Genomic DNA, 16702 nt, shown 5'->3' on the forward strand with positions numbered 1-16702 from the left:
CGCTCGTGATACAGAGTCACTGGCGATGTGGCTCAGCGGGCACGGACCACTGGATCCGCCAGATCCCACATGACTGCTGTCGGCGTCAGATAGAAACTGGCCATTCCTTTACCAACTTCACAACACCCGTGGGGTGATACCACACTAATTAGTTACTGCATACTTAACAAGCCCCCTAAGTAAAAGCAACTATTTTCTGTGTTAGGGTGTTCTCTTCCACCCACTTTTATGTTGGACACAAAGTCTGTTTGGTGAACGCAGCACCAATGCCCTCCGTCCCTTTTTCACACTAGCAAACAAATCATTCCTTGACGCTTCAGAAAGTATCCTTTCAAGCGATCCCTTCTTCAGGTCAAGTTGTGCCACAAATTTCTCTCCTCCCCAGCTCGATTCAGTACTGCCTCATTTTTATTCGGTAAATGTATTTAATTTTCAGCATTGTTCCATAACACAATTTTCAAAATCTTCTGTCCTCCTTATTTCTGTTCTGTTTAATGTCAATATTTCACTTCCATCCAAGGCTACATTCCAAACAGACGATTACAGAAAATCTCTGCTAACACATTATATTCGACGTCATTGTTCTGTTTATGAGGAAAATTTTTCTTGCAGTTTCCAGCTTACATTATAAACATTCTTTACGTTTATCAACATACGTTGCACTGCTGTACAAATAGCAAGCCCCGTCTACTGTTTTCAGTGTCTAATTCGATAATCCCAATCCCTCAGCATCAACTAGATTACATGTATTTATGTACATTAACCTCTTTCCAGGACACTGACCATTCCAGTCAACTGATCTTCCAAGTCATTTATCCAGCCTGACTGAAATATTTCGACACCACAAACCTTGAAATGCCATATCTAAATTTCTCCTTAATTCCCTTTACTAGGTGCTTTATGTTCAGATTGAATACCTGCCTCATTCCTCTCTCAACTACTGCAGTTCCTTACATGACCTTAGACGCTTATAATGGGATATGACGAACTGGATCTTATCGACCTTTTGCCTACTTATGTTATTTGAAGCAGTGCATGGACATTAATTTCCTACAGCAGCACAACAGAAAATCGTGTTTAAAAATTACATTTCCGAGCACTGTAAAGTATAAAACATATAAACATAGTCGCCAGCAGTTTACCGGCCAATGATATTATACATGTAATAACAAATGACAGTTTGCATGCCATAGGACTAGTCGGCTTTCGTGCAGGTGTTACAGTACCATATGGAATGGTGTGAAGGAAGGAAAGGGAGGTGCATCACTGTGGTCGAACTAATTGCACCAGACGAGATTATTTCACAACACAATAGAATATTATTATTATGTAGTTCTGTGGCAGCTTTATTAATTATGTGATGTAGAAAAGAGGATTTAGGTTCATACGAGAAATACAAATTTTATATCGAAGTTGATTTCTACAAAAATATACTAGAAGCAATAATAACGGAAAACTTGGTAGTATCTTGAAAACAATACTTCATAAGTAAGGAATTCAATAAAATTTAATGCAAGTGAATCAGGATAACAATCTGTCACTAGAAGCATTGAATACTGAGGAAGCCTCATAGCTTTATTTCTGTTATATTCAATATTTAACATCTGTGAGTGTTTGCATGTTTCGATCGTTATGCTTTAGAAAGATTGAGGAGTAAGTGAATGGTCACTTAAAAGACCTTTATGGTGGCGCATTTATAAGAATTAAATAAACGAACAAGGAAAACCAACGACTTCATTAATGTGAAAGAAATGTTTTATGCTAAGCCGTACTCAAAACTCTTGTAATCTTCAAATCTGTAGGATATTGAAATCCAAGCATTGCCGTTAAAATCACGTAAGTCTGAAGAAAGTCGCCGAGGGTTAGTATCGAAGGCCCCCTCGTTAGTGTCGTTATTTTATAAATTGCAGACAAAGTCTTTCTGGCTGCTTTTTACCCCTGATAACTACGAAGCAGCCTGGTAATGTATTCTGTGACGACAGACACATACGGGCTCACATGGTCTTGGCTGCAAGCGCTCGCACGTTCACCTAGCTGAAGGTTGCATTACCTACATCCATTACTGCACTGTTATGTGCGGAAAATACAAGGATAAATCACATTGTAGAAATCTACCTAGAAGACCCTAACACCAATATTTGATTTGGTTACTTTTAAATGTTTACATTTGAATAACACTGTATATGTTGTTTGTCAGATAGTAGGAATCTATCTAAAAGACTCAGACATCAATACTGAATTTCATTTTCTTTTGAATGTTTCTATCCGTAAATGTAACCATGTATGTATGTTTCTGTAACACTTAACTTTCCAAAGTGCGCCGTATGTGAATGTACATACAAATTGTGGCTGGATAATTGGTGGATACCACCTAAAACCAAACAAATATCACACTGGTCTTAGTTCTCGGCAACGTGTAAACAGTTTACTATTTTATTGGAAAAGCAGCTTCAGACTTTAGCTTCAGGGTTTACTTTGGGTGTTATGACACATCCTATACTGTAAGTAGGTACACCTTTGTACACAGAGAAAAAAGACAATAAAGACAACAAAAAAGATTTGCAGCTGCAATTTAGTGCTATTTAATGATGTTTAATGTCTGTAGGGCAACAGAAAAGAATTATACAGTAATACTGTATAACATATTTATATGACTGACGTTACTCTCCCAATCTGAGTACAAAAACAACCATTGTAAGCACATTAACACTTTAAATAGATAGCACTTAAAAGATACGAAATAAATAAAAAATACGTAGAAATAACACAAATTTGAGATTCTTATTTGCCAACATATTACATGTCTTTATTTAATCTTCTCGCTAGAAAAGTGTTTAATGGTAACTTCTCGTTGGTCAGAACATCGGGCTTTTGAAAGCATCGTGACAGCCAGTCCATAAAAGACAAGTGAACAGCAAACTGAACATCCCCTCAGTGTTGAGGCCATGGTAGACGGAGCACAAGATAACATTTGAGAAAGATGGGGGAGAAAAAAGGCAGAGTCGTACTTATCCGCCAGGAGTGGCATAGTGAAACGGCAGGAAATCTAATTTGGGTAACCAAACGGATATTTGAGGTCTCATGCCTTTGAACATGAATGAGTTGTCTCAACTTATACAGCACACTGCTCAGCTTGATCAGTCTGGTAGTCCTCCCAAGAAGTGGTCTGCATCATCGCATCTCCTGTCGCTTGTGCTCGTCGAGAAACCCTGCCTATCGTGATTCGCATCAACATTCGGACTGTGGACCCTGCGGCGAACACTGGTTGAAGAGGATGATGCGCCCGCTGGGCCTCGGATTGCTGCTGGTGGGTACGATGATGGTGATGGGCCGCACCCCCCAGCCCACGTCCTGCGTGTGGGTGTGGCGTTCCCCAGACTGCTGGAAAATCACTGAGCCGCGGCGGACCATCCCAGGCTTTCGTGTAGGACTGTGGCCCAGCTCATTCACGAAACTGTAAGCAAGGCAGCGATACTGTATAACCAACACACAATATTAAGCGTGGCAGTCGCCAGTTTGATACATGGAATCCCAGATTGATTACTTTAAGTCTAGTTAAATGCATAATTTTAGCAAATATGAATAGTTCCGATTAAAATAACTTATAGAACATAGAAACAATAATTTCAAATATTAAGGTACTCTGGACGTTCATCCAGAATGCTTGAATACACTATTACCCATTAAAATTGCTACACCAAGAAGAAATGCAGATCATAAACGGGTTTTCATTGGACAAATATATTATACTAGAACTGACATGTGATTACATTTTCACACAATTTGGGTGCATAGATCCTGAGAAATCAGTACCCAGAACAACCACCTCTGGCTTTAATAACGGCCTTGATACGCCTGGGCATTCAGTCAAACAGAGCTTGGATGGCATGTACAGGTACAGCTGCTCATGCAGCTTCAACACGATACTACAGTTAATCAAGAGTAGTGACTGGCGTATTGTGGCGAGCCAGTTGCTCGGCCACCATTGACCAGACGTTTTCAATTGGTGAGAGATCTTGAGAATGTGCTGGCCAGGCCAGCAGTCGAACATTTTCTGTATCCAGAAAGGCCCGTACAGGACCTGCAACATGCGGTCGTGCAGTATCCTGCTGAAATGTAGGGTTTCGCTGGGATCGAATGAAGGGTAGAGCCCCGGGCCGTAACATATCTGAAATGTAACGTCCACTGTTAGAAGTGCGGTCAATGCGAACAAGAGGTGACCGAGACGTGTAACCAATGGCACCCCATACCATCACGCCGGGTAATACGCCAGTATGGCGATGACGAATACACGCTTCCAAAGTGCGTTCACCGCGATGTCGCCAAACACGGATGCGACCATCATGATGCTGTAAACAGAACCTGGATTCATCTGAAAAAATGACGATTTGCCATTCGCGCACCCAGGTTCGTCGTTGAGTACACTATCGCAGGCGCTCCTGTCTGTGATGCAGCGTCAAGGGTAACCGCAGCCATGGTCTCCGAGCTGATAGTCCATACTGCTGCAAACGTCGTCGAACTGTTCGTGCAGATGGTTGTTGTCTTGCAAACGTCCCCATCTTCTGTCTCAGGGATCGAGACGTGGCTGCACGATCCGTTACAGCCATGCGGATAAGATGCCTCCTGAACCCACCGATTCCATATTCTGCTAACAGTCACTGGATCTCGACCAACGCGAGCAGCAATGTCGCGATACGATAAACCGCAATCGCGACAGGCTACAATCCGACCTTTATCAAAGTCGGAAACGTGATGGTACGCATTTCTCCTCCTTACACAAGGCATCACAACAACGTTTCACCAGGCAACGCCGGTCAACTGCTGTTTGTGTATGAGAAATAGGGTGGAAACTTTCCTCATGTCAGCACGTTGTAGGTGTCGCCACCGGAGCCAACCTTGTGTGAGCCGGCCGCGGTGGCCGTGCGGTTGTAGACGTTGCAGTCCGGAACCGCGGGACTGTTACGGTCGCAGGTTCGAATCATGCCTCGGGCATGGATGTGTGTGATGTCCTTAGGTTGGTTAGGTTTAAGTAGTTCTAAGTTCTAGGGGACTGATGACCTAAGATGTTAAGTCCCATAGTGCTCAGAGCCATGTTTGAACCCAACCTTGTGTGAATGCTCTGAAAAGCTAATCATTTGCATATCACAGCATCTTCTTCCTGTCGGTTAAATTTCGCGTCTGTTGCACGTCATCTTCGTGGTACAGGAATTTTAATGGCCAGTAGTGTATACACTGCCGAAAATAAAATTTACTACACCTGCAGAGACACCGTCGATTTTGATCCGATAACGGAATATGCCACCTGAAGGATAGCACATGTACTGATAATGGTTTCAGCGTCGTCTGCCAACAGATACCGTGGTGTTATAGCTACCGGAGCGGCATCTGCGTCTATCCTTTAATAGGGAATACTTTAAGCCAGAAGGCTCAATGTGATGCAGACGTGTGAAACCAGCAGGCAACCAGGCCACGGAGATGTAATTGTGCTTTCTACAGTCAGCTGACCGAGTCTTAAGCGGGTGAAAGTGTGGTCTTCCCAGTGGCTGGATGGTCCTTTCGGAGAACTGCCACACAAGTTGGACGTTCTGCGTCAGTTGTGCAACGACATTGCTATCATTGGTCACGTGGACATCGTCACACCCAGAGGCGAGGTTCTCGATGCTAACGCAGCACAGACGTCCACCAGGATCGTCGTACTCTAAGGGCAGCAATGGCAGATCGTACAGGTACCACAGCACAACTCACACTGCAGCATCGACTTGCATGGCTCAACTGGTGCCATCAGAGGATCGTATTGGAGACTATCTCACAGAGTGCATTCGCCCAAGACGCACTAAGTCCACCCCACGCCTTGTGGTCTGGGGTCAGATAAGCTACAACTCTGGTTCACCTTTGGTGTTTCTGGAGGAGATGCTAACCAGCGCCGTTCTACATCTACATCTACATCTAAACTCCGCAAGCCACCTGACGGTGTGTGGCGGAGGGCACCGTGAGTACCTCTATCAGTTCTCCCTTCCATTCCAGTCTCGTATTGTTCGTGGAAAGAAGGATTGTCGGTATGCCTCTGTGTGGGCTCTAATCTCTCTGATTTTATCCTCATGGTCTCTTCGCGAGATATGCGTAGGAGGGAGCAATATACTGCTTGACTCCTCGGGGAAGGTATGTTCTCGAAACTTCAACAGAAGCCCGTACCGAGCTACTGAGCGTCTCTCCTGCAGAGTCGTCCACTGGAGTTTATCGATCATCTCCGTAACGCTTTCGCGATTACCAAATGATCCTGTAACGAAGCGCGCTGCTCTCCGTTGTATCTTCTCTATCTCTTCTATCAACCTTATCTGGTACGGATCCTACACTGCTGAGCAGTATTCAAGCAGTGGGCGTACAAGTGTACTGTAACCTACTTCCTTTGTTTTCGGATTGCATTTCCTTAGGATTCTTCCAATCAATCTCAGTCTGGCATCTGCTTTACCGACGATCAACTTTATATGATCACTTCATTTTAAATCACTCCTAAGGCCTACTCCCAGATAATTTATGGAATTGACTGCTTCCAGTTGCTGACCTGCTATATTGTAGCTAAATGATAAGGGATCTTTCTTTCTATGTATTCGCAGCACATTACACTTGTCTACATTGAGATTCAATTGCCATTCCCTGCACCATACGTCAATTCGCTACAGATCCTCCTGCATTTCAGTACAATTTTCCATTGTTACAACCTCTCGATATACCACAGCATCATCCGCAAAAAGCCTCAGTGAACTTCCGATGTCATCCACAAGGTCATTTATGTATATTGTGAATAGCAACGGTCCTACGACACTCCCCTGCGGCACACCTGAAATCACTCTTACTTCGGAAGACTTCTCTCCACTGAGAATGACATGCTGCGTTCTGTTATCTAGGAACTCTTCAATCCAATCACACAATTGGTCTGATAGTCCATATGCTCATACTTTGTTCATTAAACGACTGTGGGGAACTGTATCGAACGCCTTGCGGAAGTCAAGAAATACGGCATCTACCTGGGAACCCTTGTCTATGGCCCTCTGAGTCTCGTGGACGAATAGCGCGAGCTGGGTTTCACATGATCGTCTTTTTCGAAACCCATGCTGATTCCTACAGAGTAGATTTCTAGTCTCCACAAAAGTCATTATACTCGAACATAATACGTGTTCCAAAATTCTACAACTGATCGACGTTATAGATATAAGTCTATAGTTCTGCACATCCGTTCGACGTCCCTTCTTGAAAACAGGGATGACCTGTGCCCTTTTCCAACCCTTTGGAACGCTACGCTCTTCTAGAGACCAACGGTACACCACTGCAAGAAGGGGGGCAAGTTCCTTCGCGTACTCTGTGTAAAATCGAACTGGTATCCCATCAGGTCCAGCGGCCTTTCCTCTTTTGAGCGATTTTAATTGTTTTTCTATCCCTCTGTCGTCTATTTCGATATCTACCATTTTGACAATCTAGAGAAGGAACTACAGTGCAGTCTTCCTCTGTGAAACAGCTTTGGAAAAAGACATTTAGTATTTCCGCCTTCAGTCTGTCATCCTCTGTTTCAGTACCATTTTGGTCACAGAGTGTCTGGACATTTTGTTTTGATCCACCTACCGCTTTGACATAAGTCAAGGGGAAGTCATGCGTTGTTCCAATAGGATAATGCTCGTCCACACACTGGCCGTGAAACTCAATGTGCTGTGTAAGACATGCAGCAATGTCTCTGGCCAGCACGATCTCCGCTCTTGTCTCCTATCGAGCACGTGTAGGATATGATGGGACGAGAAGTGACTCGTGCGTCTCGTTAACCAAGAACTCTTACAGAACTACGTGAGTAGGTCGAACAGTCGTGGCCTAATGTATCTCAGGACAGCATTCGCAAATTGTACGATGGACTGAATCCCAGAGTCAGCGGCTGCATTGCCGCCCATGGAGGCTACACCACTTACTAATACGGGTGTTTCAGCACGGGGCGACACATGATACTGCAGAACCGCTAGTATTATTCATCTGTAAATTTAATCATTTCATGTTCTCCATATGCATGGTTGCTAATTTTGTACTGGCAGTGTAATTTGATTTAATTTTATTGTTTAACATACTGCAGCATTAGTAGGTAAATCCTTAGGAAATAATTTTTTATTATGATGGTCAATGAGGTTCCATTTAAGCACATGGCACCTACGAATTTAGATATAGTACGTTCCCTCACCTGTGCTTCGCTGTTGCTGCCATTGCTCTGTTCAGTTTACTGCCAGATGGCGGTCTTTGGAGTCACTTCTGAAAAGATAAGAAATAATCAAATCATTGCCGTTTTCTATAATAAATTATATATTGTACCTTTTTGCAACATAAGAGACCTGCAGATGACTGACGAAAGTGAAACTTCCTGGCAAATTAAAACTATGTGCCGGACCGAGACTCGAAATCTGGACCTTTGGCTCTGTGACTGAAGAAAGTGTGTTTTGAGTAAAATGTCCTGTGTTTTCAAAGTGTAAAACAGTAAAGCATTACACAAAGGAAATAATATTTCAGATACCTAGTTAAATCATGAAGCAAAATAAGGCCATCTAAATAGTTAAAGTCGGAAGCTCTAAATATTACTTAAGTATCAAGAAGTCGGTCCCCGATAGCTGAGTGTCCAGCGCGACACGATGTCAATCCTAAGGGCCCGGGTTCGATTCCCGGCTGGGTCGGAGGTTTTGTCCGCTCAGGGACTGGGTGTTGTGTTGTCCTAAAAATCATCATTTCATCCCCATCGAAGCGCAAGCCGCCGAAGTGGCATCAAATCGAAAGACTTGCACCCGGCGAACGGTCTACCCGACGGGAGGCCCTAGTCACACGACATCTACATTTTAAGTATCAAACATATGCCAAAAGTATCTTACACATAAGATGAATAATCCGCATATTAGCAGAAACATTTTATGGACGGAAGCTATAAGTAGTCATATACAGTGTTACAGTGGTAATGATGCGGATGGTAACGTTACGTATGATGCTCTTGATTTTAATAATTTTCACACAGTGTCCAACTTAACTGGCCCCTGTGGCTGATATAATGTTTAAACGTCATAAATAATAAATCATACAAAAGAACTTTTTCACAGTTTTGCATTTGCTTTTAATATCAGAATGTGCCACACTCTCTAGCACGCAAGCGGTTGTATTGCCCTATGACTGCGTACATATTAATTACAAAGTGACTGAACTCCAGAACTGATAATCAGCAGAATTATCTATGCAAATGTGTGTAATCTCACACTTAAGTAATGTAACAGTTAATAGAAATGGGATGACCCCCTGCACCACCACCTGCCCAGAGAAATTTGATTTTGGTGGTGGAAGAAATTCCCCACTTGACCTGTCAAGTGGGAATAAGTGGTGGCATATAGTTCCTAGGCACCAGAATACACCATTTCCTTGATTAAATCCAGAACATGTGTGCAGTGTCTAGTGTAAGGAGTCCACGTGACACTGCTGTTAGCGATGTTTCTACCGGATGGCAGTGTGAGGTATGGTGATATCTTCGGTAGTATCAGAGAGGTGTAAACTGGCTGTGTATCCTTCATTTCATATTTTCCCTGCGATTCGTGTCCTAACAACGTAACCACCATACAGGAGATGGAGCTACTTCATCGATGGAAAACTCGTATTTGCTCCACAACGAGCTGCTAAATTGTACAGTCTGAGAAGCATTAAAGGTCTGATAAATAGCATACGATCAACGCTTCAGCACATAGCCGTTGACATGTTACGTGCAGTAGAGTAGAAGCTGGTTTTCAAATGTTGGCCGGCCGCAGTGGCCGAGCGGTTCTAGGCGCTTCAGTCTGGAACCGCGCGACCGCTACGGTCGCAGGTTCGAGTCCTGCCTCGGGCATGGATGTGTGTGATGTCCTTTAGGTTAGTTAGGTTTAAGTAGTTCTAAGTTCTAGGGGACTGATGACCTCAGAAGTTAAGTCCCATAATGCTCGGAGCCATTTGAACCATTTTTTTTTTCAAATGTTGTAGCTCTGGTGGTGAACAACTTACGTGGATTCTGTCAACATACGTGGCTGCTGGTTTGATGTATTTCGTTTCTTCAGAAGCTAAGATCATTTTCCAGTATTTGTTTAGTAAACTGTTAGGTTTTCATGATCTCGGGGAAAGAGCACGAAACTAGAGATGATTTTGACATAAGCTGTACCTTGAGTAAAGATTACTTGTGTAGTTGATGTAGGGTAAAAGACAAATGTATGACAGCTTCTGTGACAGCACGTACTAGTGGACTGCTTCAGAAAATGCCCGAAGCAAAAGAAAGAATTGAGCTGGTTGATAAAACCTACCAATTGAAGTGCGGATATCGGCGTAAGCAGCGGCAACAATAGCAACAGCAGCAGCCATATAATAGGCGGGCTTAAGGTGCTCCTCAGAATAAAGATAATTTGAAACAGTATAGATTAGTGACTAAATTGACAGCCATATGCAATACTATGTCAAATACCCGCACTGTGCATTCATCGCCAGCCGCGGTGGTCTAGCGGTTCAGGCGCTCAGTCCGGAACCGCGCGACTGCTACGGTCGCAGGTTCGAATCCTGCCTCGGGCATGGATGTGTGTGATGTCCTTAGGTTAGTTGGGTTTAAGTAGTTCTACGTTCTAGGGGACTGATGACCACAGATGTTAAGTCCCGTAGTGCTCAGAGCCATCTGAACCATTTTTTGTGCATTCATCCATGCGCTACAGAGATAAACTCGAAATTTCATAACAGGTCAGGGTAGGTAACGGCAAACCAACTCAGATAGGACGTCGCCCAGGACAATAACGACAGCTAAAATGTGATTCCCACATTCTTACCAACGCTCATTTACCTGGTATTTAATATCCACTTTGCAACCACTAAAAATAGCATATTCATTTCTGTAATTGTACAGACGGATTTTAAATATCTTTAATAATTGTATGGGCGCTACGGACACTATGGACATACAAAAGTAGTGTTTACTAACGGCCATTGCCTGAATATATGACTGGTTGACATTTCATGGCAGTAATCAAAGCGAAGATAAACAGAAGATCTCTGTGATATCTCTCAGAAAAATGTTTCAAGGGATCAAGTGATGTCAGTAGAGGGTAATATTAACTATGAATGGTGCCAAGATTTCATGGCAGTAATCAAAGCGAAGATGAAGAGAAGATCTGTATGATATCTCTCAGAAACATATTTCAAGGGATGAAATGATGTCAATAGCGGATAATATTAACTACTTATGGTGCCAAGATTATATCTCAATGGGAAATTAATTTTTAGGACACGCGGCAAGGGGAACCCACAGCTGTCAGTACCAGTTTTATTGAATGACACCTCCAGTTGTACCAAGAATTGTTTACACAACTAGTTTCGGCCCTTAGTCCACGTTCAAGTGATCACAGCTGGCTATAAGAGAGAGACAAAAAGTGTGTTAAAATAACGCACTAGCAGTTATAGATTCGGTGTGTTAACCGAAAGTTGGCGTTTCATGTCCATAGATCTGAATGGATAAAAGTCGAAAGGTTTCGAACAGTACTCGTTTGTTACTGTTTGCAGCCAACTTTACTTAGCTGGCAGTGTTGCGCTAAGGTAACTATTGTTGTCATACTATTTTGTGCCTCACTTTCAAACTGCTTCCTTTCCATATGACAAATGCACATAATTGTTGCAGTTAGGATCTTTATGAACCCTGCCTCTACGTAAGCCAATATCAGTTTTGATTACGAACAATATTTACACGATTTTTACCTGCCGGCCGCTGTGGCCGAGCGGTTCTAGGCGCTACTGTCTGGAGCCGCGAGACCGCTACGGTCGCAGGTTCGAATCCTGCCTCGGGCGTGGATGTGTGTGATGTCCTTAGGTTAGTTAGATTTAAGTAGTTCTAAGTTCTAGGGGACTGATGACCTGAGATATTAAGTCCCATAGTGCTCAGAGCCATTTGAACCATTTGATTTTGATTTTTACCTCGGTGCATGACTTTCGCTTTTGTGCAGCATGAAGGACAGCTTACGGTGCCTGCACTGCAGTATATAGGCGTGCCTTGCCCCTTCCCTCCCCCCCCCCCCCCCCACACACACACATACAGACAAGCATGTCCACACCCCATGGCGGTCCCGGCAAATCCCTCTCTGTCAACTGGCAAGTTAAAGTTAACACTGTATCGTAATTATGAATAATACTGCATAATAACTCGTCATTAAATCTGTATTGAAATCATCATAACCGAAATAAGTGCTGACAAACAAATAAAACTTGCACACCACGAATCCTTGAAGTCAACTGTAGTGCTGAGGACAGACTGGTAGAATATGAGAAAGTAGACCAGGCAGACAGCACCAAACAGTACCACGTAAGAGGTGCACTCCATGCACTCATCCACACGGTACAGAGATGAACCTGACAGTTCATAGCAAGTCACAGAAGGTAACGGTAAGCCACCTCCACTAGGATGTTTTACAAGACAGCCATGCCAGCCAGTTAAGGCTATGAAATGTTTGTTGGAATGCTCCGGACACATCGGTGAAACAGAAGCTGTTCCAGCTATACAGACGATAGGAAGTAAGAGGAGTAGTCAACAGGGGCTCTTGTAGACGGTCTAAGCAGCAGCCGAGTGCAGATAAATCGCTAAAACTACTGGATTGGTGCATAAGTTCGAAGCGTTTTTGTTTTCCAAATTGTTACTCTAGTTGCTATGTGTTTATTTGTCGACTGTCATTTTTTTATTTGCACTACGCTGTTTGTTACGCTTTCAGTCTACATATTGTCCTTTGGTCATTTGGAGATAGTGAGTGGAGCTGTGGAGGCTAGAATATTGAGTGCCAATAGAAGAAATCGAAACATTTCCGACAACATTTTCTGTTTGAGTTCAATAGAGGAGTGACAGCAGCGTAGGAAGCCAGAAACACTTGGGCCGTGTATGGGCATAACGCACAGAGCACGTTATATCTAATCGTTTTAAGGAGGACCGTTTTGACATTACTGACTCTCTACGTTCAGGAAAACTTTCGCCGTTTGATGAAGGGCGTGTACGCGCAATGATTCACAACGCTTCCACGTCACTGTACTCGAGAATTGACAAATATGATGAACTGTGACCATTCCACCATCGTGCGACATTTTCATGCAATGGTGAAGATTCAAAATCGAGAGTACAGGTACCGCATTCTCTAAGCCAAAACCACAAAAATCAGCTGGTGGCCATATGTGCATCTCTTCTTGCTCGTCTTCAATTGGCTCGTGTGTTTAAGCTAACAGAAGGAAAGCAGCATCTCCCCGTAGAAAGAACTGAGCGTATCAACGAAAGATAATGTCATTCATCTGGTGGGGACAGCGACGTTGTGGTGTACTACGAATTGCTTCCCCGAGGTGTAACCATCACTGCTTGCATTTACTGTCAACAACTGAGACGTCTTGCAGACGCAATCCGAGAACAACAGCCAGGAAGACTCCTTGAAATGATGCTACTCCACGGTAAAGCCCACTCGCTTTCTGCTACACTGACAAAGGACACAATACCGGAGTAAAGTTGGGAAGTCATTCCGCAGCCACCTTATTCACCTGACCTTGCGCCTTCAGATTTTCACCTCTTCCGCTCTCTACCGAAAACCTTCAACGGACTTCCTTTCTTGATGAAAATACGCTCCGAACATGTCTCGACGAGTTCTTCGCCTGAAAACCACGTGATTTCTACAGTCGGAGAAACGAAAAGCTGCCCCAGCATTGGCAGACTGTTTGAAAATAACACAGGTATGAATGTAGCAGGTCTACAGGCTAAAATTTTTACTAATCTATATTACATGTAATGTCCGACAGATGATGCTTAAGATATATCGGTGAATTAACCTAGACGGGAAGTCGGCGATAACAAGTAGCTGGATGACGCACGGATGCATGTCTGTAAGCAGATAGCGTGTTTACCGAGAGATATGGCGTAGTCTGTTGTTCGCAGGCTAGGCACATACGGAATATTACCTACAGTCAGGCACACATATAGTGGAAGATGTTAATGTAGGCAGGTTCGTTCACAACGAAACACATCACAGATATTTTGAAAGGCATCAAGAAATTCCATGTTTTTCAAATTTTATTATTAAATGAGAAATTTGTTCTTTTTGCGGTGTACTTCATTATACATTTTAGTACCCATTATGGCGCCTTTTCTCGTTTGATACAAAGTGGTAAGAATATTATTCACGTTTGTGATATGCAAACGTAGATATCTCGGTTGTGTTTCACCTCCCGATTCCGGTATGTTTTTATTTCTATCTGATTTTATTCTTCCTGGTGGTTTGCCAAATATAAATGTAACAGCCTTCACTTTCGGTGCAGTGGATTTCATCCACGCCTCGTGCTTCTAAATTATTTAATAATGGAACTTAGTTGCGATGCGAATAACTGGACGAGATTTGAAACAGCACACAAAAGGTTGCTCTACAGGGCATTGGTGTTTGCGATTTTTTTCCGTTGGAAAAGAGGAGGGTGTCATCACCTGCTAGGATTTGGTATTGTGTGAAATTATGAGGCATCCAAGGTGCTTCGGAAAGCGTGTTAGAGAGCCGAACTTAGTGAGATGATAATCTAACCGTTATTTTCGATTCACGTTAAGAAGTGAATAACTGAGAGTCCTGGTACTCACAAAGTATGAAGCCGGCCGTTGCGCCGAGACGAACGTCTGTCGCTGGACTGTGGCTGCTGCCAGTCACCTCACCTCGTAATATAGAGGACCACCTGGCACGGGCCGCTGCTTATCTTGGGCCGTATCTCCTGATCAGCGGACGCGCCTATCAGCGGAAGCGGGCGTTACCTTCAGAGCCGATAAAGTCACGTCTGCGGATAACTGAGTCACCGTACCGCAGGCACCACTCGAAAGAAATGATTCATAACAGTTGGCTCTGTTCGAGTATCCTGCATAACTTAGCAACACTGCAACGCTAACGTGACGCCTGTCATCTCACTGACACCAGAAATAAATTCCAAACTTACACTACCCGGCTATTTGTATTCTGAGGTGTGGGGCTGATCTGTTATTCTGTTATTCTGCGCAACGGATTAATCTGAGATGTACCCTTTACCCTGTTGCTCCTGCAAGATGCAATTTCCACCCCCACACTACTACAGAAGTCAGACAAACGCTCCTAACGTTCTAAAGAGAAATGCCTGAAAAACTTTCAGCAATAAATATCTTCTGGAGTCGTCCGCTGTAAGGAAATGACACAAAAATTCACAAAATTTCTTACGTAACTAGTGGGATACTTGGGTACAGGAGTAGTGCTAGTTAGTGTAAGAAAAAACATGAAACTAACGAAAGTTATTATTTATTTTGGAAAAATTCTGAGAAATCAAAATGACTCTTTTAGTTATGAATTGAACAAGTTATATCCTGGTTCTTTTCGGAATGTGAAGTTACCTCTCAAGGATAGGATTCGCTAATGAAATTTCTATACAAAGTTTAAGATGGTTGTTGACTTGGCAGAATGGCTGAGAGGCGCGCCTACTCAACTTGAATAATTATCCTATAGAACGTTGCTAGGTATGGTCGAGGCTGTCACGTGTGAAATGCAGTGAAGTGTACTGTTGTGGAGGAAATATGGGGCTCGCAATAGCTGTAGCGCACAATACCGTAAGCTGCGATGACTGCTGTCTGCGCCGCTCGCTGCTGACAAATAAGATAACTCTCGTTCTATCTGGATTGACCTTCGCCAATCAAACTCTCCCTATGCCTTGATGAAGTCAAGGATTCCTATTCGCCCCTAGTCTAACTATTGGCGTGGTACACCGGTTAAGGGGTATATCTTTCGGTCTCTTCCATTATTCCTTCCCTCTGCGGGTTCGGGGGTTAGAATAGGCCCGCGGTATTCCTGCCTGTCGTAGGAGGCGACTAAAAGGAGTCTCAAACGTTTCGGCCTTATGTGATGGTCCCCTGTCGGGTTTGACATCCACATCTTAAAATTTTTCCGAAGAGCGAGCCGATTGGGGAAGGGCGCCTTACTTGGTGCATTGTGTCCATCTTGCGTTGAGAACTTTCGCCAGCTTATTCGTCGTTGCGTTGCAGTCCTGCCCGCTCTACATCTCTTGGGCATGGATACGCTCCTGCGTGCCCTTTCTGCCAAGCAATGTGCAGGGCCACTTTCTGCACTGACGGCGACCATGGACCACATGTCACCTAACATCCAGCACGGTAGCCAGTCCGTTGTGGTGGGGCCACCATGTACCCTGTTGGTTGTAGCCCCCTGACAACACAGGGATCGCTTTACTGATGCCTGCGCCGTTAACTCCCCACGTATGCTAAGGAGTAGATGCCCATCTCCCTGGGGCATCAGGACTCTTGGCAATGGCTATCCTGCCAGGTGGCTATTGCTGCGGCTGGGTGGCGCCCGTGGGGAGGGCCCTTGGTCGGAGTAGGTGGCATCAGGGCGGATGACCCGCAATGAAGCGTGGTACATCATCTCTCGCTGGCGGCCAGCCGCCAGCAGTCTCTAAGCGTTCGAGGGCTCATTTTAAAGCTAACGTTTATGACCCCAAATCGTTCCCATCCCTGGCCACACCATGGGAGGAACGAAAGACAATGAATGACAGTGACGTGTATTCGCCCAGGTATCTCGTCTGTACCAGAGCTGATGGTGACTCGTTTCTATCCGTGAAGCCTCAGTTGTTTGTAGAGTATTTAGAGGACAAGTTTTGGGAGGTGGAG

General features: G+C 44.0%; 1 protein-coding gene and 1 long non-coding RNA gene across 2 annotated transcripts in view; one reads left to right on the forward strand and one right to left on the reverse strand.

The window, feature by feature from the left end:
• LOC124802742 (sodium-dependent noradrenaline transporter-like) overlaps window positions 1–16702 on the forward strand; it is a 423112-nt gene that overhangs the window by 177641 nt on the left and 228769 nt on the right. The gene's annotated exons all lie outside the window — the stretch shown is intronic.
• On the reverse strand, window positions 2811–14716 carry LOC124802743. Its single transcript, XR_007017151.1, has 3 exons — window positions 14648–14716; window positions 8216–8283; window positions 2811–3454 (listed from the first exon to the last, which is right to left on the reverse strand). It is a non-coding gene; the product is annotated as an uncharacterized LOC124802743 (long non-coding RNA).

Source organism: Schistocerca piceifrons, chromosome 6, assembly GCF_021461385.2.
Source record: "Schistocerca piceifrons isolate TAMUIC-IGC-003096 chromosome 6, iqSchPice1.1, whole genome shotgun sequence".
Lineage (NCBI taxonomy): Eukaryota > Metazoa > Arthropoda > Insecta > Orthoptera > Acrididae > Schistocerca > Schistocerca piceifrons.